Source organism: Sapajus apella, unplaced genomic scaffold (assembly GCF_009761245.1).
Source record: "Sapajus apella isolate SASKATOON/1434 unplaced genomic scaffold, GSC_monkey_1.0 scaffold53, whole genome shotgun sequence".
Taxonomy (NCBI): domain Eukaryota; kingdom Metazoa; phylum Chordata; class Mammalia; order Primates; family Cebidae; genus Sapajus; species Sapajus apella.
The window spans coordinates 748333-769188 of NW_022436993.1; the positions used below are offsets into that span (position 1 = coordinate 748333).

At 40.5% G+C, this 20856-nt stretch overlaps 1 pseudogene across 1 annotated transcript; it reads right to left on the reverse strand.

Moving 5' to 3' along the window:
- Positions 1–19960: 19960 nt before the first annotated feature.
- Positions 19961–20412, reverse strand: LOC116527243 (annotated as a pseudogene). The gene has a single exon (XR_004258450.1). The product of XR_004258450.1 is annotated as a 40S ribosomal protein SA pseudogene (transcript).
- Positions 20413–20856: the final 444 nt, after the last annotated feature.

Genomic DNA, 20856 nt, shown 5'->3' on the forward strand with positions numbered 1-20856 from the left:
CTACTCAGGAGGCTGAGGCAGGAGAATTGCCTGAACCCAGGAGGCGGAGGTTGCGGTGAGCCGAGATCGCGCCATTGCACTCCAGCCTGGGTAACATGAGTGAAACTCCGTCTCAAAAAAAAAAAAAAACCCTGCCAACTAAGTATTCTGTCTCTGGCTAAACTGCCTTTCATAGATAAAAAAGTCAAGAAAGACTTTCCCAAATAAATAGCTCAGGAAGTTAATTCCCACTAAACCTGCCTTACAAGAAATGCTAAAGAGGGTCCCTTAAGTTAGAGCAATAAGATGCTAGACAGCAGCACAAAAGAATATGAAAGTATAAAGCTTACTTGTAAAGGCTAATATATAGAAAAAAATGATACTGTAATATTGTAACTATGGTATGTAAGTCACTTAAATTCTGGTGCAGAAGTTGAAAATCAAAACTTCAAAAAAGAAATATAACTATAAAAATATGTTAATGCAGACACTATATAAAAAGATGTAATTTGTGGCAGCAATAACAAAGTGTGGGGAGGGAAGAAGTGAAAGAGTTATTTTGGTTTGCAGCTGAAGTTGTGAGTTTAAAATAAAGTGTTTCAATGATGAGATGTTTTATTTTATTTTTTATTTTTATTTTTAAGATGGAGTTTCTCTCTGTCAACCAGGCTGGAGTACAGTGGCAGGATCTTGGCTCACTGCAACCTCCATCTCCCAGGTTCAAACAATTTTCCTGTTTTAGCCTCTTGAGTAGCTGGGATTATAGGTGCATGCCACCATGCCCAGATAATTTTTGTATTTCTAATAGAGACAAGGTTTCACCATGTTAGCCAGGCTGGTCTTGAACTGACCTAAAGTGATCTACCTGCCACGGCCTCCCAAAGTGCTGGGATTATAGGCATGAGCCACCATGCCCAGCCTACAAGATGTTTTATGTAAGCCTCATTGTAACCAAAAAGAAAATACTTACAACATGACACACAAAAGGAAATGAGAAAGGAATCAAAGCATGCCACTGCAATAAATAATCAATGGAACAAAAAGGCACGAGAGGAAAAGAGAAGTGAGATTCTATAAGAAAGAAAACAATTAACAAAATGGCAATAGTAATTCCTTCCCTTCAGCAATGACTTTAAATGTAAATGAATTAAACTCCTCAATTAAAAGACAAAGAATAGATGAATAGATAAAGGAACTAAGATTCAACCATGTGCTGTTCATAAGAGACTCACTTTAGATTAAGGACACACATAGGCTGAACATGAAAGAGTGGAAGAAAAATTCCATGCAAATGTTAAACAAAAGGAGCAAGGATGGCCATATTTATGTCAGACAAAATAGGCTTTAAGTCAAAAGCTGTCACAAGAGATAAAGAAGGATATTATATAATGACAAGTGGGTCAGTTCACTAGAAACATATAAACTTTAAAAATATATATGTGCCCGGCTTCAGAGCACCCAAATATAAGAAGCAAATATTGACCAAACTGAAGGGAGAAATAGAAGCAACACATTAATAGTGGGAGATTTTGAACTCCACTGTCAACAACTGATAGACTATCAAGGCAGAAAATTAATATATAGGCTGGGCACAGTGGCTCATACCTATAATCCCAGTACTTTGGGAGGTCAAGGTGGGCAGATCACAAGGTCAAGAGATAGAGACCATCTGGCCAACATGGTGAAATCCCATCTCTACTTAAAATACAAAAAAAATAGCCAGATATGGTGGCAGGCACCCATAGTCCCAGCTACTCAGGAGGCTAAGGCAGGAGAATCACTAAAACCCAGGAGGCGGGGGTTGCAGTGAGCTGAGATTGCCACTGCACTCCAGCCTGGCAACAGAGAGAGACCCCATCACAAGAGAAAAAAAAAAGGAAATTAATATATAAACAAAAGACTTGAACAACACTATAGGCAAACAGGCCTAAGAGACATATATGCAGTGTTCCATCCAATAGCAGCAAAGTACACATTCTTCTCAGGAATATGCAGATCATTCTCCATGATAGACCACGTGTTAGGTGACAAAATAAGTCTTAACAAATTTAAGAGTATCGAAATAATACCAAGTACCTTGTCTGTTGACAATGGGATGAAACCAGAAATCAGTAGCAGAAGGAAAACAGAAAAATTTACAAATATGAAGAAATAAAACAACACACTGTCAAACAACCAATGGGTCAAAGAAGAATCAAAAGGATAATTAGACAATATCTTTAGACAAATGAAAATAAATATACCCAAACTTATTTGCTACTGCAAGAACAGTACTAGAAGGGAAATTTATAGCAGTGAAGGGGTGCATTGAAAAAGAAGAAAGATATCAGTAAACAACCTAACTGTATACCTGAAGGAGCCAGAAAAAGAAAAGCAAAGTGAGCACAAACTTAGCAGAAGGAAGGAAATAATAAAAGTTATGGGAGAAATACATGAATAAGAGAAGGGAAAAATAATAGATGACATTATCTGATACATAGGAAACCCTAAAGCTTCCACCAAAAATTTTATTAGAACTAATAAATGAATTCAGCAAAGTTACAGGACACAAAATCAACATACAAAAATTAGTTGTGGTCTATACACTAAAAACAAACAATCCAAAATAGAAATTAAGAAACAGTTCCATTCACAATAGCATCAAAAATAATATAATATTGAGGAATAAATATAAGGAAGTGAAAGACTTGTACAGTGAAAACTACAAAATATTGTTGAAATAAATTAAAGATGATACAAATACATGAAAATGTTTTATTTTCATGGATTGGAGGATTTAATATTGCTAAAATGTTCATACTACTAAAAGTGATCTACAGATTTAATGCAATCCTTGTCAAAATCTCAATGGCATTTTTTGCAGAAATAGAAAAAAATCCTAAAATTCTTTTTTTTTGAGACGGAGTTTCACTCATGTTACCCAGGCTGGAGTGCAATGGCGCGATCTCGGCTCACCGCAACCTCCGCCTCCTGGGTTCAGGCAATTCTCCTGCCTCAGCCTCCTGAGTAGCTGGGACTACAGGCATGCACCACCATGCCCAGCTCATTTTTTGTATTTTTAGTAGAGACGGGGTTTCACCATGTTGACCAGGATGGTCTCGATCTCTTGACCTCGTGATCCACCCACCTCGGCCTCCCAAAGTGCTGGGATTACAGGCTTGAGCCACCGCGCCCGGCCAAAATCCTAAAATTCTTATGGAACCAAAAAGGACTCTGAACACAATCAGAATCTTTTGACGAAAATACCCTGATTCTTGAAACTATCTTAAAACAAAACAAGAACAGATCTGGAGGTCTCACATGTTCTGACTTGAAAACGTATTGCAAACTACAGTAATCAAAACAGTATGGTGCTGGCATAAAAACAGACATATAGGTCAATGAAATAGAATAGAGACCCCAGACATAAATCCACACATATATGGTCAAATGACCTTCAACAAGGTGCCAAGACTACACAATAGGGAAACTAGTTTCTTCAGCAATGGGAAACCTGAATATTCACATCAAAATAAAAAAGTTGGACCCTTTTCCGACACCATACAAAAAAGTTAAAATGTATTAAAAATTTAAATGTAAGACCTGAAACTACAAAACTCCTAGAAAAAGACATCGGGGAAATCTTCATAACATTCTTTTGACAATGATATCTTGGACATGACACAAAAGCACAAAGAACAAAAGAAAAACAAGTGGGACTACATGAAACTAAAAAGCTGTGTGCTCAAAAGAAGCAATTATAGAGTGAAAAGGCAACCTACAGAATGGGAGAAAATATCCGTAAACCATAAATCTCATACGGGGTTAATGGTCAAAATATAGAAGGACTCCCTACAATTCAGTAAAAAAAATAATAATCTGATTTTAAAATGAGCAAAAGATTTGAATAGACATTTTCCCAAGGAAGATGCACAAATAGCCAACAGATATATTAAAAGATCCTATGTCACTAATCATCAAGGAAATGCAAATCAAAACCATAATGAGCAATCACCTCACATCTGTTAGAACGGCCATTATAACACACACACACTCACAGAAAATAAGCGTTGGTGAGAACGGAGAGAAACTGCAACCCTTTGCATTATAGATGGTAATGTAAAATGATGCAGCTGCTATGATAAACAGTATGGAGATTCTGTAATAAGAATAGAGCTACCTGTGATCCAGCAATCCCACTTCTGGGTATGTGACCAAAAAAATTGAAATCAGAATATTCTTCATTGCAGCTCATTTTTGTGAAGAATATTAAAGAAGATTCTGTTTTCAATTGAAGATCTACAATGAATCTTCATTGCAGCCTATTCACAATAGCCAAGAGGTAGAAACAACCTAATGGATGAATGGATAACCAAAATGTACATATATACAAAATGGGCATATACATTATATACATATACAATGACATATTATTCAGCTTTAAAAAAGAAAGAAATCCTGCCATGCAAAACCACATGGGTAAAACTTATGGCTATTATGCTAAGTGAAATAAGCTAGCCATAGGACAAATACTGCATGATTCTCTTTATATGAGGTATCTATAATATTCAGTCTCATAGAAGGAGACAGGCGAATGGTGGTTCCCAGGAGTTTCAGAAAGAAGGAAGTGGGAAATTGCTATTCCAAACGTTTAGAGTTTCAGTCATGCAAGATGAAAAAATCCTAACAATAATGTGCTTGTAGTTAACAATACCATACCACATCACACCACACCACACCACACCACACCACAATATACTATCATTAACTATAATACTACACTAAATACAATACTGTAATAACTATATTGTATTGGTGCAAAAGTAATTGCTGTTTTTGCCATTGATGCTGCAATTACTTTTGCACCAACTTATTAACTATAATATTTTACTAACAATGCTATACTATGGTATTTATACACTTAGTTAAGAGGGTTGATCTCATATCATGTGTTTATTAACACCCATTAAGAAACACCCATTTGGCCAATCTGTTGGAAAAAAAGAGAAAACCGCAAAGATATGTCACTATGCACTTATCATTGAGGCTAAGATAAAAAACAAAAACCATCAACATCTGTGAAAAGAAGGGAAAAGAAAAATAAAGAAAAGAAACAGAGACAACACCAAATGCTTGTGAGGATGCAGAACTGACGGGTCATTCACACATGGTCGTAGGACGTAGGATTACTAGACAAAAAAATCATTTACTCCTATATGCTAGCAACAAGTATGTATAACTGAAATTAAAAAATAGAATACTATTTACAATTCCCAAAAAATGAGGTAATTAGGTATAAATTTAACAAAACATGTATGTGCTGAAAACTACAAATTATGAGGAAGGAAATCAAAAATCTAAATTAAGTGAAGAGATATATATTGAGATCGTAGAGGAAGGTCTCAATTTTTTTCCAAATTGATCTATATGTTTAACCCAATGCCTGTCAAAACCCTAGTTAGTTTTTTTGTAGGTATAGACAAGATTATTCTGAAATTTATATGCAAAATCAAAGGAACTAGAACAACTAAAACAATTTTGGAAAAGAAGAATAAAGTAGGAGTAATGATTTTAAAACAAAATTAAGCAAAGCCCAAAACGTTAGTATTGTCCATCAGACGGCCCAGATTTTTGTATCCTGTGACTTACCCTTCCCTAGCCTACCTTCATTGCAAACTATTGGCCAGTTTATTATTTTTAGTGTATTCAGCTTAGTGATATTTTGTAATAGTTATATATTTATCTATAAAACATGTTATTTATAGATACACACATATATACACACATATATAATACACACACACACACATATATATATATATGTTTTTTGAGATGGAGAATTGCTCTTGTTGCCCAGGCTGGAGTGCAATGGTGTGATCTCAGCTCACTGCAACCTCTGCCTCCTGGGTTCGAGGGATTCTCCTGCCTCAGCCTCCTGAGTAGCTAGGATTAGAGGCACCTGCCACCATGCCTGGCTAATTTTGTACTTTTAATAGAGACAGGGTTTCTCCATGTTGGTCAGGCCGATCTCGAACTCCCGACCTCAGGCGATCCACCTGCCTTGGTCTCCCAAAGTGCTAGGATTACAGGTGTGAGCCACTGCACCCGGCCATGATGGTGGTTATTTTGAACACAAAGAGTGAAATTGTGAACGGAAGTTTTTATTTAACATTTGGAGTGTGGCTAACTCAAATTGAATCACATCTTTTGAGATCGAATTCCAATTTTCTTGCTATTGGTGCATAAATATTACCTAGCAAGTCAAAAGAGATCTTTGAACGGACTGAAGAAAGTGTGTACCATCATGTATTGCTTAAGGGCAGAGATACATTCTGAGAAATGTGTCCTTAGGTGATTTTATCATTGTGCCAACATCGTAGCGTGTACTTCCACAAACCTAGATGGTAGGGTTTACTACACACCTTGGCTGTCTGGTATAGCCCATTGTTCGTACGCTGCAAATGTGTACAGCCTGTTATTATACTGAATACTGTAGGCAATTGTAATGCAATGGTAAGTATTTTTGTATCTAAATATATCCAAGCATAGAAAAGGTATACAAAAATAAGGTATTATAATCTTGAGAAACAATCACCATGTGGTTCATCATTGACTGAAACATTATACGGTACATGACTGTCTATTTTTCTTTCTTTCTTTTTTTTTTTTTTTTTTGAGATACAGTCTCGCTTTGCCGCCCATGCTAGAGTGTAGTGGTGCTATCCTGGCTCAATGCAACCTCTGCCTCCTGGGTTCAAATGATTCTCATGCTTCAGCCTCCCAAGTAGCTGGGATTACAGACAAGCACCACCACACCTGGCTAATTTTTTGTATTTTTGGTAGAGATAGGAGTTTCACCATATTGACCACCAAGCTGGTCTTGAACTCCCAACCTCAGGTGATCCGCCTGCCTCAGCCCCCCAAAGTGCTGGGATTACAGGCATGAGCCACCGTCCCTGACCACACTTTCAGCCTAGAGCACTATGTGTTTTTGAATTCAAAAGGCCACTTTTCTTACACTGACAGTGTGTGCTGTGTAGTATCAAACCACAGTCTTCAAAACAGGTATAAGTTTTGTTTCTCTCTGATATTTCAGTATAGACTAAATATACATCTTCCTGCCCATTTCTGAATTATTCTTTGTGTAAAATGTGAATGCTTTTGTAAAAAGCAGACTGTTCTGTTGAATAGTTACATATATACATAGTTTTGCTAGAATGGAGCTAATTCATTCCATGTTGTAAAATGGGGTTGAATACAAATATTTTTAAAATGTTCATTTCCAGATCCTAAATTCTTTGTTTTCATGAATGAGCCTTCAACATTTCTTTGATTTAAAAATGGCCTATATTTCTTGGTTTTCCAAAGCTGGTAAATACAGCACTCTGTACAGTCTGGAAATGTCTTCTCTGACTGCACTTGCAAGAGAGAGCTGATCAAAAGCTCAAAATGAACCTTCTGGCCATTCTCATCACACTCTGTTCCCTGGAGAGTGAAATCTTTTTTCAGATTAAAGTAGATTGTTCAAACAGATATTTTTGTGATTCCTTCTGTCTTCTAATCCAATGTGTGATTATTTTATGTTTTAAGGATAATTGCCTTCCAATATAAGACAGATTTTTCTTATTTGCATGTCAAAATTTTCTTTATGCAAAACAATTTTAAATATTTAACTGACTACCTTGTTTTGCTGAGTAGAACATAAAGAGGGTTATGCAGAATCAGTCTCTACCTTAGTCTGTCGTTTAAAACAGTTACCCAGACAAGGGTACATTGACGTCAGAATAAAAATGTTAAACCAATATATGATAGGGAGGTGAAATACTAACATTATCCCTTCCCCGCTATGATTGGCTTCCAAATTGAGATTGTTTTTCAGAGACAAAATGACTCCATATGTTAAATTGGTCTGTGTCTATATACATCTATTTGGTCATGCTGGGAGGAGAAAGGAAAGATGCTCGCTGATAAAAAGATCTGAAATGGAAAAGAGGGTGAGAATGTTGAACTTGGACCATAAGATAATGAATGTCCATTGTAAAGCATGGACCGAGGGCAGCTTGGGGTAATTGAAATAGGACCCATTGTTAATGTAGACAATATTTAGCCATTCTCCAGCCCTGCCATTTCCTCACTGTGTGGTATATGGGAAAGTGATTTAACCTCTTTGAGTATGTTTTCACATTTAGAGAAGCAGAAAAATAGTGCCCACAGTTTAGAATTGTTGGAAAGATTAAATGTTGGGAAGATTCAACACTCATGCAGTTGGGGTGACTAGGGTTCTCTGGGAGCTGGGATCATGTGCCAGGACAGAAAGGCTGGCCTGTGGTTTGGGAGTATGGATCAAGGGAAATGCCTGCATTGTGGGTCAGAGCAGATTGGGAGGCAAAAGAAAGCTAAGAGATCGAGGCCACTGCATGAAATTGGCCGGCTTGCCTCTTTGTACCTTCCTCTTATTTCTTCTTCCTCTTAATTAATTTCTATTTATTTATTTATTTATACTTAATTTTTTTGAACTGGAGTCTTGCTCTGTCGCCCAGGCTGGGAAGCAGTCGTGTGATCTTGGCTCATTGGAACCTCTGCCTCCCAGGTTCAAGTGATTCTCCTGTCTCAGGCTCCTGATAGCTGGGATTGCTGGCAGGAGCACCGTACCTGGCTAATTTTTGAATTTTTAGTAGAGATGGGATTTTACCATGTTGGCCTGGCTGGTCTTGAACTCCTGACCTCAAGCAATCCACCTGCCTCAGCCTTCCAAAGTGTTGGGATTACAGGCGTGAGCCACTGGGCCCAGCTAATTGGCTTATTTTTAAATACTTATTTTTTTCTTCTAAGACATTCTTGCTATAAAATGCATACTTATTGTGTGAGAAATTTGAAAAATATACAAAATAGTATGCAAAAAAGAAAGATAGAAAATTACTAACTGCAGAGGACATATGACTATTTCCAGAACATTAAGTATTGGGAATAGTATCATCGGGTTGAAAGGTCACGACAATTGTTTTTTCTTTCTTTTTTTTTAAACAACTAATAAATTGCATTACAACAAAGATTAAAAAAAAAAAACAGGGTCTGGCTTTATCACTCAGGTTGGAGTGCAGTGACAGAATCACAGCTCACTGCAGCCTTCAATTCTCGGGTTCAAGTGATCCTCCTGCCTCAGCCTCCTGAGTAGCTAGGACTGCAGGCACACACCACCATATCAGGCTAATTTTTAAATTTTTTGTAGAGATAATCTTTTGCTGTGTTGCCTATGCTGGTCTTGAGCCCTGGGCTCAACTGATTCTCCTGCCTCAGCCTCCTAAAGTACTAGGAGTACAGGTGGTTTTAACATTTTTAATGTCCATGTGCCCACTTACAAATTGCTTTTAGGATGTTTGCAGCAATTTATTCTCTCACCAGCATTGGCTGGGTGCACTTATGTACAGGGATATTTCTAGGTCTTCATAAGCTGAGACAATTTGTTGGAAGTCTTACCCCATGTCATATATTAGAGCAAGGTGGCACTTGCCATTATCTGTCCTTGGTTTTTTTTTTCCTTACTATGCTGATTTCTGGAGAATCATTGTGCATGCTTGAGAATCCTTGTAAAGCAAGAAAATCTATAAAAATATCATTCAAGATAATGTGATTATTCTGAATCCTAAATTTAGCAATTAAGAAATTTGGGGCCAGATGCAGTGGCTCATGTCTGTAATCCCAGTACTCTGGGAGGCCAAGGCGGGAGGATCACTTGAGCTCAGGAGCTTACGACCAGCCTGGCCAACATGGTGAAACCCTGTGTCTACTAAAAAAAAAAAAAAAATACAAAAATTAGCCGGACATGGTGGCACACACCCATAGTCCCAGCTATTTGGGAGGCTGAGACAGGAGAATCACTTGAACCCAGTGATTCAAGTGATTGCAATTAGCCAAGATCACACCACTGCATTCTAACCTGGTGACAGAGAGACTCCATTTCAAAAAGAAAAGAAAAGAAAAGAAAAATTTGGTATGTTATAATTTTTAACATTTATTAATTTTTAATTTTGTTGTCATCTCTTTAATTTTAATGTTATTGTCATATCTCTAGCAATTAAGAAATCTGGGATTTTATGGTTTTTAATATTTATTAATTTAATTTTATGGTCATATCTTGTATCCAATATATTTTTTTCAGATTTCAATGTATTTGCAGTCTCTGAAAAAAAAATCTCATCAGCCCAGAAGCCTCAATTAGAGTGGCTGATAGATAAAATGTCACCTCCTATGTCATCTTTTCTAATTGACCAGCAAAATGACATCTTTTTCTTTTTTTTTTTTTGAGACAGAGTCTGTCACCCAGGCTAGAGTGATCTCAGCTCACTGCAGCCTCTGACTCCTAGGTTAAAGCGATTCTTGTGCCTCAGTCTCCTAAATAGCTGGGATTACAGGTGTGTACCACTGCACCCAGCTAATTTTTATGTTTTTAGTAGAAATGGGGTTGTGCCATGTTGGCCAGGCTAGTCTCAAACTCCTGACCTCAAGCAATTTTCCTACCTTGGCCTCCCAAAGTGCTAGGATTACAGGCGTGCCTAGCCTTTCTGTTGTATTTTGAACGCTATGATCTATTTCTGGATATTTATTGGATATTTCCTACGGAAAGTCCTGTACTCAAGGAAACTGAGTCTAAGAGGAGAGAGAACATATGTCTGATGATGATTACCAGAAACAGGTGTAAAGAATGCAGCTGGAGAAATCCAGAGAATTCAGAAAGTAGTTTATGGGAATTCAGAGAACAAAGAGATTATTTCTGTCTCTAGTCAATAGACATATCTGGAAGAGGCATTATTGTTTGAGCTAGGCCTTGAGGCAAGGGTAGAATTTTAACAGGAAGAGGGATGGAGTGGATAAACTCATATGCAAGATACATAAATTTACAATATATTTTATCTAAGCTGGGTGCAGTGGCTTGCACCTACAATCCCAGCACTTTGAGAGGCCAAGGCAGGAGAACTGCTTGAAGCCAGAAGTTCAAGGCCAGCCTTGGCAACATAGCAAGACCTCATCCCTTAAAGGAAGATATTTTATCTTGTAAAATATAAGAAAAATTCAAGTACATGGCTGGGCATGGTGGCTCACGCCTGTAATCTCAGCACTTTGGGAGGCTGAGGTGGGTGGATCACTTGAAGTTAGGAGTTTGAGACCAGCCTGGTCAACATGGTGAAACCCTGTCTCTACTAAAGAAAAAAAAAAAATAACATACACTGCAGGTATACAGGTGAGCATGGTGCTGCCCACCTGTATACCTGTAGTTCCAGCTACTTGGGAGGCTGAGCCAAAAGAATCACTTGAACCCCGAAAGTGGAGGTTGCAGTGAGCCGAGATTGCACCACTGCACTCCAGTTTGGGCAACAGAGTGAGATTCTGTCTCAAAAAAAAATTAGTCGGGTGTAGGGGGTACATGCCTGTAATCCCAGATACTCGGGGGGCTGAGGCAGGAGAATTGTGTGAACCTGGGAGGAAGAGGTTGCAGAGAGCTGAGATCGTGCCACTGTACTCCAGCCTGGGTGATAGAGCAATACTCCATCTCAAAAAAAAAAAAAAAAAAAAAGGCATGTTTATGAACCATCCAAGGATCTTGTTAAAATGCAGGTTCTGATGCAGTAGGTTTTAGGCATGCCATTTCTAACAAGCCCCCATGTGATGCTGACATGGCTGGTCAGGCATTTCAGGTGGGTGGAACAACAGGAACAAAGGCACAGAGGTGGGAAAACATCACAGGAGCTGCGATGCGGAGAGAAGAACAGTGCAGTCAACCAGAGTGTGTTCTCTAGCTGGGGAAGCCGTGGGAATGAACTGCCGTGGCAGATCAGATCCAAACTGCAGAATGTTTAATGTCAAGTTTCAGAATGTGAACTTTATACCACAGACAGTAGGGAAGCACGGAAAACCACCGAGCAGGGGAATGACATGATCAGAATGTGTGTTAGTGACATTATTCTGGCTGTGGTATGCAGCAGCCAGGGAGCCCAGTGCAGAAGCTAACTGTAGCAGTCCAAGTGGGAGGTAGTAAGGGCTTAAGTTAGCAAGATGCCAGCAAAGCCGGAAAGGAAACAAATTTTATGTAGCAAATGAATGCTGAAAACTGTAAATCAGATAAATAAATGAATCAGTGAATAAAGTAAAAGGCTTAGCAAAGAAATAATGAACAGGACATAATGATCAACAGGTGATTTTACTTTTTTTTTTTTTTTTTTTTTGAGGTAGAATTTCGCTCTTGTTGCCCAGGCTGGAAAGCAATGGTGCGATCCTGGCTCACTACAACCTTTGCCTCCTGGGTTGAAGCGATTCTCCTGCCTTAGCCTCCCGAGTAGCTGGGATTAGAGGCATGCACCACCAGGCCCAGCTAATTTTTGTATTTTTAGAGAGATGAGGTTTTTCCATGTTGGTCAGGCTGGTCTCAAACCCCTGACCTCAGGTGATCCACCCACCTTGGCCTCCCAAAGTGCTGGGATTACAGCGTGAGCCCAGCAGACTTTACTTCTTATGTGTGGGAGAATGATGACACCATTAACAGAAAACTGAGGAAGCACTGCTTGGTTTTTTGTCAAAACATGATAATAGCAATACTTACTGAATACTCACTGTGTGCTGTGTGTAATTTTGAGTGCTTTTAATGCCTTGTCTCATTTATATATATATTTATTTTATTATTATTATTTTTTGAGACAGAGTTTTGCTCTTGTTGCCCAGGCTGGTGTAGAATGGTGCAATCTCACCTAACCGCAGTTTCCACCTCCTGGGTTCAAGCAATTCTTCTGCCTCAGCCTCCTAAGTAGCTGGGACTACAGGTGCCCACCACTGCATCCAGCTAATTTTTTTTGCATTTTTAGTAGAGATGGGGTTTTGCCATGTTGGCCAGGTTGGTCTTGAACTCCTGGCCCCAGGTGATCTGGCCACCTCGGCTTCCCAAAGTGCTGGGATTACAGGCATGAGCCACTGGCCCCTTGTCTCATTTAATCTTTATTGCAATCCTGTGAGAAGGTACAATTTATTTGCCTTAAGAGTAAAGAAACTGAAAAACAGAGAGGTTAAGTAACCTGGGCAAGGTCACACAGCTAGTAAGGGCTGTAGCCAATACTGGAAGCAGGGAGTATAAGTCCAGAATCCACTCTTAATTACTGACCTGTCTCATAATGTATTAGATACATTTTGGGGTAGTTTTCTCACCCACTCTCCTTCTGGGGCAGGGGCAATCTGGATCTCATGCCCCTGACCACAGCTGAGTATCTAAGGGAGAAGACTTGTCAGGATTGCCACCCACTGGCTAGCCTGAGACCTAAAATCTGGTGCCCTAGTGGGAAAAGTGAATTGGGCCAATCCAGTTCCTCTCCTGAAAATCTGGAATTTGGAAACACTGATTTTGGAAGATAAGGGAAGAGAAAAGAAACCCTTGTTTGTGCCCTGCCTGAAACCTTTTTTTGTGCTCCTGTGATCAGTGGCCTTTCATTAAATCCTATTTTTCCCCAAGTACCTTAGTCTCTATTCTTTGTACCCAAATGATCCTGATTTCAGCTCAGTCATTTATTTCCTTATAAGAATTTATCCATATTCTAGGCTGGACACAGCGGCTCACACCTGTAATCTTAGCATCTTGGGAGGCCAAGGAAGGAGAATCACTTGAAGCCAGAAGTTCAAGACCAGCCTGGATAACATAGCAAGACCTCATCTCTCTAAAAAAACAAAAACAAAAAAAAAACAAATAATTAGCCAGGTATGGTGGCACACCTGTGGTTTCAGCTACTCAGAAGACTGAGGTGAAGGGACCACTTGAACCTGGGAATTCAAAGCTGCAATGAGCCATGATTGTGCCACTGCACTCCAGCCTGGGTGATAGAGTGAGGCCCTGTCTCTTAAACAAATTTTATCCAGACTCATTAAAAGATGAATAAAATACTTAGGTATTGCTAGGTAAACACTAACCCTCTAGTTTCTCCTCTGTCTGCTAAAAAATATATAGACATTTGTGAAGTAATGTGCATTTACAGCATTCATAAGTGAAAGCTTGGAAACCAAACTCCAGCCTACACTAGCAAGAGTGAATGTTTGGGTGAAAAATGTATTTCTGTCAAAGACTGCCCACCATCCTCCATCTGTAGGTTCTTTTTTCTTTCAAAAAAGCCGTTTTCCCTGTTGTAACAGGATAAAGGGCAGAGATACAGGTGAAAGTCTTGCATGGAGAGCTGGAGGCAACTCAGTGTGAGACGCACACATGCCTTACCAAAGAACAGGTTTTTTTTTTTTTTTTTTTTTTTTTGAGACAGGGTCTCACTTTGTCACCCAGGTCGGAGTACAGTGGCGAGATCATGGCTCGCTGTCCCCTCAAACCTGTGGCCTCAAGTCATCTTTCTGCCTTAGCCTCCCAAGTAGCTGGGACTACAAGCATGCACCGCCATAAATAGATTTAAAACATTTCTTTAAAGAGATGGGGTCTTGCTCTGTTGCCCAGGCTGGTCTGGAACTCCTGAGCTTAAGTGATTCTCCTTCCTAGGCCTCCCAGAGTGCTGGGATTATAGGTGTGAGTGACCACACTGGCCAAACAATGGGCGGTTTTCAGTCTGTTCTGGAAAAGACGCTCTCAACTTTTGTGGCATTAAGAGGGAAGACCGCTAAAGCCAAAGAAGAATGCTGGATGGAAGGGTGACATGGCTGCAATGCCGATCACCCCACTGACGGCCAGGGTCGATTCTGCCCTTCTAGGTAGCCTCCTATCCATGTCACTGCTGCACACGCTCCCTTCCTTAAGCAGCCCCTTGGCAGAGCAGGCTGGCTTTCCCAGACAGAGGAGCACCTTTCTTTAGTCTAGGGTGCGTAAGTGTCTGTGCCCCTTGCCAGAACCTTCTAGTAAACTCTAGAGGCAACTGTGTGGAAGAGTGTAGGTAGGTAAAGCTTCCCAGACTCCAGACAGAACCAAAGGAGATGCAGAAGCAGCCTGCCTGTCAAAAAGATAATTTATGTTCACTCACTACTTAAAACTTGAGCACTGAGAAATTGGCAAGAGAGAGATTAAAGTTGTCTGTAATTATCTGTTACTACTTTCTACATAGTGTTTATTGAAGCTGGAAAATCCTTTGGCTCTGTGGCCTCATGGAAAGCCCCAATTCAGTCTTCAAGCTTAACTCCAATGTCATTTCCTTCAGAGAACCTTCTCTGACCTTCTCAGGCACGTGTTTTTTCTCCCTGGAGCTCCAGCTGAGCCCGGCACATGCATTTAGTGGAAGAGTTTTCATACTTCATGATGATTGAACATAGAGATGTGTGTTTGGATCCCTCAAGGTCTGGCCCTGTGATTTACTTGTCTTTGTCCTCAGTGCTTGGAAAAAGAGAAGGAGAGATGACTTAAATCGTAGTTCACAGCTCGCTGGACTGCAGAAGTCCCTGAGGACGAAAACTGTGAATCAGAGCAAGGTTCTGGAGTATGAGCTGCAGGCAGGGGAGGAATGGGTGTGTTCTCTGGTGCAGGAGGAAAGCTGCAAACAAGAACAGATGCTCCTTCACTTACAATGGGGCTGCATCCCAGTAAACCTGCTGCCAGTGAAAAATATCGCAAGTTGAAAATGCATTGAATAGAACTAACCTAGAGAAATCATGGTTTAGCCTAGCCTACCTTAAACATGCTTAGAGCATTTACATTTGTCCCAGTTGGACAAAATCATCTAACACAAAGCTGATTTTGTATGAAGTGTTAAATATCTTATGTAATTTATTGAATACCATATGGAAAATGAAAAACAGAATGGCCGTATGAGTCTCTGAAGTACTGTTTCTACGGAATTCATATTGCTTTTGCACTACCATAAAGTCAAAAAATAACTAGTTGAAAAATTACAAGTAAGGACTGTCTGCATTTGGTGCCCAAAGAATAGAAAGCAGCAGAAATAGCAATAGAAATAGTACTTATCAAAATTCATGTTCTCTTCTTCCTAAGCACAGAGTCATACCACATTTCCCAGCAGCCTGGCAGTGAGGTATGGCTGTGGGACTGACTCCTGCCAGTGGGGGATGGTGGAAGCCCCATGAGGATTTCACGTGGGGATCCTCCAGGCATTTCCCTTTTCTGCTGGCTGGATGCCAGTGTCTAGAGAGAGCAGAATCAGAGCTGCTCCCCATCACCTTCCCCACCCAGCAGGGGACACAAGTTTGAACTCTTAAGCAAGTAAGAAATAACTTTTTGCTGTGTTAGGCCACTGAAATTGGGAGGTTTGTTATTGCAGCCGGCAATCCCTAGCTCATGCAGAGCTTTCGGCTATTTTTCACCTGAGGTGGTGGTAGCCCGGACTCATCTCTTACCTGAAGCATTCTTGGGGTTCTTCAGGTTATAATGAGAGAGAAGACCCCTAAAGTGGAGAAAAAAATTCTTCAACTGGTGAGATGAGGTTTCAGAAAACCTTGATTTGACTATTAAGAGATATGTGATGTCTGGGCATGGGGACCCCAGCACTTTGTGAGGCCAAGGAGGGTGGATCACTTGAAGTCAGGAGTTTGAGACCAGCCTAGCCAACATGGTGAAAATACAAAAATTAGCTGGGTGTAGTGGTACACACCTGTTATCCCAGCTACGCGGGAGGCTGAGGCAGGAGAATTGCTTGAACCTCGGAGGTGGCGGTTACAGCGAGCCAAGATTGTGCCGCTGCCCACCAGAGTGACAACTCTGTCTACAAAACAAAACAAAACAAAACCCCCAAAACAAGAGATATTTGGCTTCATCGTGTCCTGAAGCTGGTGAAATTGGATGTAGCTCAGTTAACATGAGCCTTATGGTTAATATTAAATATTTTATTTATTTCTTCCATTGATTATTTTAATATTAGAGGAGATTGCTTAATAACATAAGAGAATATTCAAAACAAACTGTTAAGCAAAAAAGTAGAAAATAATAGATTCAGCATAATCCCACTTTTAAAAAGCAAGCCAAGAACCCTAAAAACAAACTGTTAAGCAAAAAAGTAAAAAAATGGTAGATTCAGCACAATCCCACTTTTAATAAAGCAAGCCAAGAACCCTAAAAATATGTTCACATATACATTGACCTAGGAAGGTGACATCAAGCTATTGAGTGGTCATTTGTAACTAGTAATAATAAGTGTGATTTTTGTATTTGTCTTTATTCAGTGCTTTTCAACCTCTTTCCAACAGACATTCATCACTTCGAGATTAACAGCAGCAAAAGCAATAGAAGTTATTTTGAAGGAAAATATAGAGAAAGATGTTGTCTTGCAATAAAAAAAAAAATCCAGCCTCTTAGTTCGTTATTACTGGAAGTTCTCAGTCAAACTCATATCCCAAGCAGAGGCTTGGGAATTCACTAGTACTTCAATAGTCCTAAAGCTGCAAGCAACAATCTTTGTTTCTGTTGAATGAACAATCTTATTTCTTTTGCTTCTGTTGAATTATGCAGGGTATTTAACCTAGAACCTGAAAAGTAGGAAGATCAGGCCAGGCACAGTGGCTCATCCCTGTAATCTCAGCACTTTGGGAGGCTGAGGTGGGAGGATCATTTGAACCCAGGAGCTGGAGACCAGCCTGGGCAACATAGTGAGACTTCATCTCTATAAAAAGTAAATAAATAAATAACAAATTGGCTGGGTGTAGTGACATGTACCTGTAGTTCCAGTTAGTTGGGAGGCTGAGGTGGGAGGATTGCTTGAGCCTGGGAGGTTGAGGCTGCAGTGAGCTGAGACCGTGCCACTGCACTCCAGCCCAGGTGAGAGAGTGAGACTCTGTCTCAAAAGAAAAAAAAAAAAAAAAAAAAAGGCAAGCAAGAAAGAAAAGGAGGGTAGGGGCCTGGCACGCTGGCTCCCACCTGTAATCCCAACACTTTGGGAGGCCTAGAAGTTCACTTGAGCTAGGAGTTCAAGACCAGCCTTGGTGACATGGTGAAACCCCGTCTCTACCAAAATATGAAAAATTAGCTGGGCATGGTGGCATGCATCAGTTGTCCCAGCTACTTGGGAGGCCAAGTTGGGAGAATTGCTTGAGCCTGGGAGTTGGAGGTTGCAGTGAGCCAAGATTGTGCCACTGCACTCCAGCCTGGGTGACAGAGTGAGACCTCATCTCAGGAAAAAAAAAAAAAAAAAAAGAGAAAGTAGGAAGATCTCACAGAAAATTTTGTATTTCTAAAGACTTTTAAAGACTTTATTGCTTTCCAGTAAGCATGTCTTTATACTCTTTTTATACTCTTATTAAATTTGGGAAATATATTCGTTTTCTTGGCTAAACTCAGGCAAATCTAGCCGTGGGAGTATTCCAGTGCTGTCAGCATCAGAACAATTCTTTCCTTCTGCTTTGATTTACTTGTTTTTAAGAGACTGAGTCTTGCTCTGTCACCCAGGCTGGACTGCAGTGGCACGATCATAGCTAGCTCACTGCAGCCTCCAATGCCTGGGCTCAAGTGATCCTCCCACTTCAGCCTCCAGAGTAGCTGGGACTACAGGCATGTGCCCCCATGCCCAGCTAATTTTTTTTTTTTAAGAGACAGAGTCTCATTATGTTGCCCAGTCTGGTCTCTCCTGGGCTCAAGTGATCCTCCCACCTTGGCCTCCCAAAGTGCTGAGATTACATGCATGAGCCACCACATTCAGTCTTTCTTCTGGTTTATTACCACATCCTAGCTAAGAGTGTGATGAGTCTTCCTTTCGTGAGATGAACAGAATTCCGCCAGCAGGTTAAAAATACTTCACATTCTAAGGAAATGGAAAGCTGATCAAAGTGAGGGTCTCAGGAACATCGGGCACCACACAGGCAACTGAGATTTCAGCACCCCTCCTGCCTCTTCTTTTGGCTACCACTGCTATATCTGGTCATCCTATAACACAAATGTTCTTTCTACTAGAACAGAATAAATGTGGCTTTATATTAGGGAAATTTTCATGTTCAGAAAATGTCACCGCTTGCTGTTTGAACCCTAAACACAACTCAAGGAAAAGGTAATGGAATTAGAGTAACATTTGCATACCAGACATCATTGATCTCTAAATACCAAGCATTTACTATGGAACGACCTGGATGGAAATGATATAGACATGAGAAATAGAATTACATGTTTTGAGGAAGCGCAGATTATTGGAAAGGATGTAGACTTTAGAGGTCGTCAGACATAGGGTCAAGCTCCAGCTCTGTCACTTACAAGTGGCACAACCTGAAGCTAGTTTTTAACTTCTCTGAATCTGTTCTTTCAGTGGAATGTGAGGATCAGAGCACCTATCTTGCAGAGTTTGTTGTTGGGAGAACTAAGCAATAAAAAGTACAAAAGCACCAAGCACAGTGGCTGGTACACAGTAGATGCCCGTTTATCATGCAGACTTGGGCGCTAAGGCAAAAGAAAATCAGATTGGAGTGAAAATGGGGAAATGTCGAGTGAAAAAACAAATCTTTTATTTTTTGAGATCAAGGCTCACTTTGTTGCCCAGGCTGGAGTGCAGTGGCGCAATCTCTGCTCACTGCAAACTCTGCATTTCAGGTTCAAGCAATTCTCCTGCCTCAGCCTCCCGAGTAGCTGGGGTTACAGCATGTGCCACCACGCCCAGCTAATTTCTGTATTTTTAGTAAAAACAGTGTTTTGCCATGTTGCCCGGGCTGGTTTCGAACTCCTGGGCTCAAGCAATCCACCCACCTCAGCCTCCGAAAGTGTTGAGATTATAGGTGTGAGCCACTGCGCCTGGCTGAAAAAAAGTTTTAAAAAATTAGCTCTGTGTAGTGACCCATGTCTATAGTCCCAGCTATTTGGGAAGGTGAGGCAGGAGAATCACTTGAGCCCAGGAATTTGAGGCTGCAATGAGCTGTGATTGTGCCACTGCACCCCAGCCTGGGCAACAGAATGAGACCCTGTCTGTACAAAAATTTAAAAAATCTTTATATTAGGTATTTATGCTTATAATGAATTAAAAATACATATTCTTACACGTGGTAAAAAGTGAACATGCTCCTCTTTACCTCTTCTCTATTAATCCCTCTCCCCAGGGAAAACCACTTCTTTTTTTTATTCTTAGAAACTGATGTTTATTTTCCATCAACCTTACTTCCATGTTGCTTAAGAGCCGGTACAAGAACAGCTTAAGACCATTCAGTGGTTGCTCCGACCCATTCAGTGGCCTGAGCAGTTGGAGCTGCAGACCAGTCTTCCGTGGCAGGCTGGGTGCTCCAGTCCTCAGTAGGGAACTGCTGAATAGGCACAGAGGGCATCTGCACGCCATCAGACCAGTCTGCAACCTCAGGCTGAGGAGCAGATAACTCAGGAGCCGGAGTAGTCCATTCGCCCTGAAACTCCTCCTTGGTCACAGGCTTTTCAGCAGCAGCCTGCTCTTCTTTTTCAATCTCTTCAGGGTCTCTGTAGAAGTAGAGATCAGGCATGACCTCTCATGGGTGTTCGTGGGAAATGGTGCCACGCATGCGCAGAACTTTCCCGCCCAGCATCCACATCAAGCCCACTGAGTGAGCTCCGGTGTTGTTGCATGGGATGGCAATGTTCACATAGCACAGAGAAGATCTGTGTGACACAGAGCAATGGTGGGAAGGTTAACATAAGATGCTTCTGTGTGAGTCAGAATCTCACTCTGTCTCTCAGGCTGGAGTGTAGTGGCAGGATCTCGGCTCACTGCAACTTCCACCTCCTGGGTTCAAGTGATTCTCTTGCCTTAGCCTCCAGAGTATATTTATCAGTGCGGTAAGAGGCAGTAGAACCTAGGAATTAAGAGCATAGACTACTTCGGTTGGATACTAACTTGTGCTCCTTAGGTTCTGTATGAACTTGGACAAATGACTTCCCCTCTCTGGGTCTTAATTTCTCCATCTGTAAAATGTGTTCTGATAAAATGCTTGTAGTAGCATATGAAAAATGCTCATAATCAGTAATCCTCAAAGAAATGAAAATTAAAATCA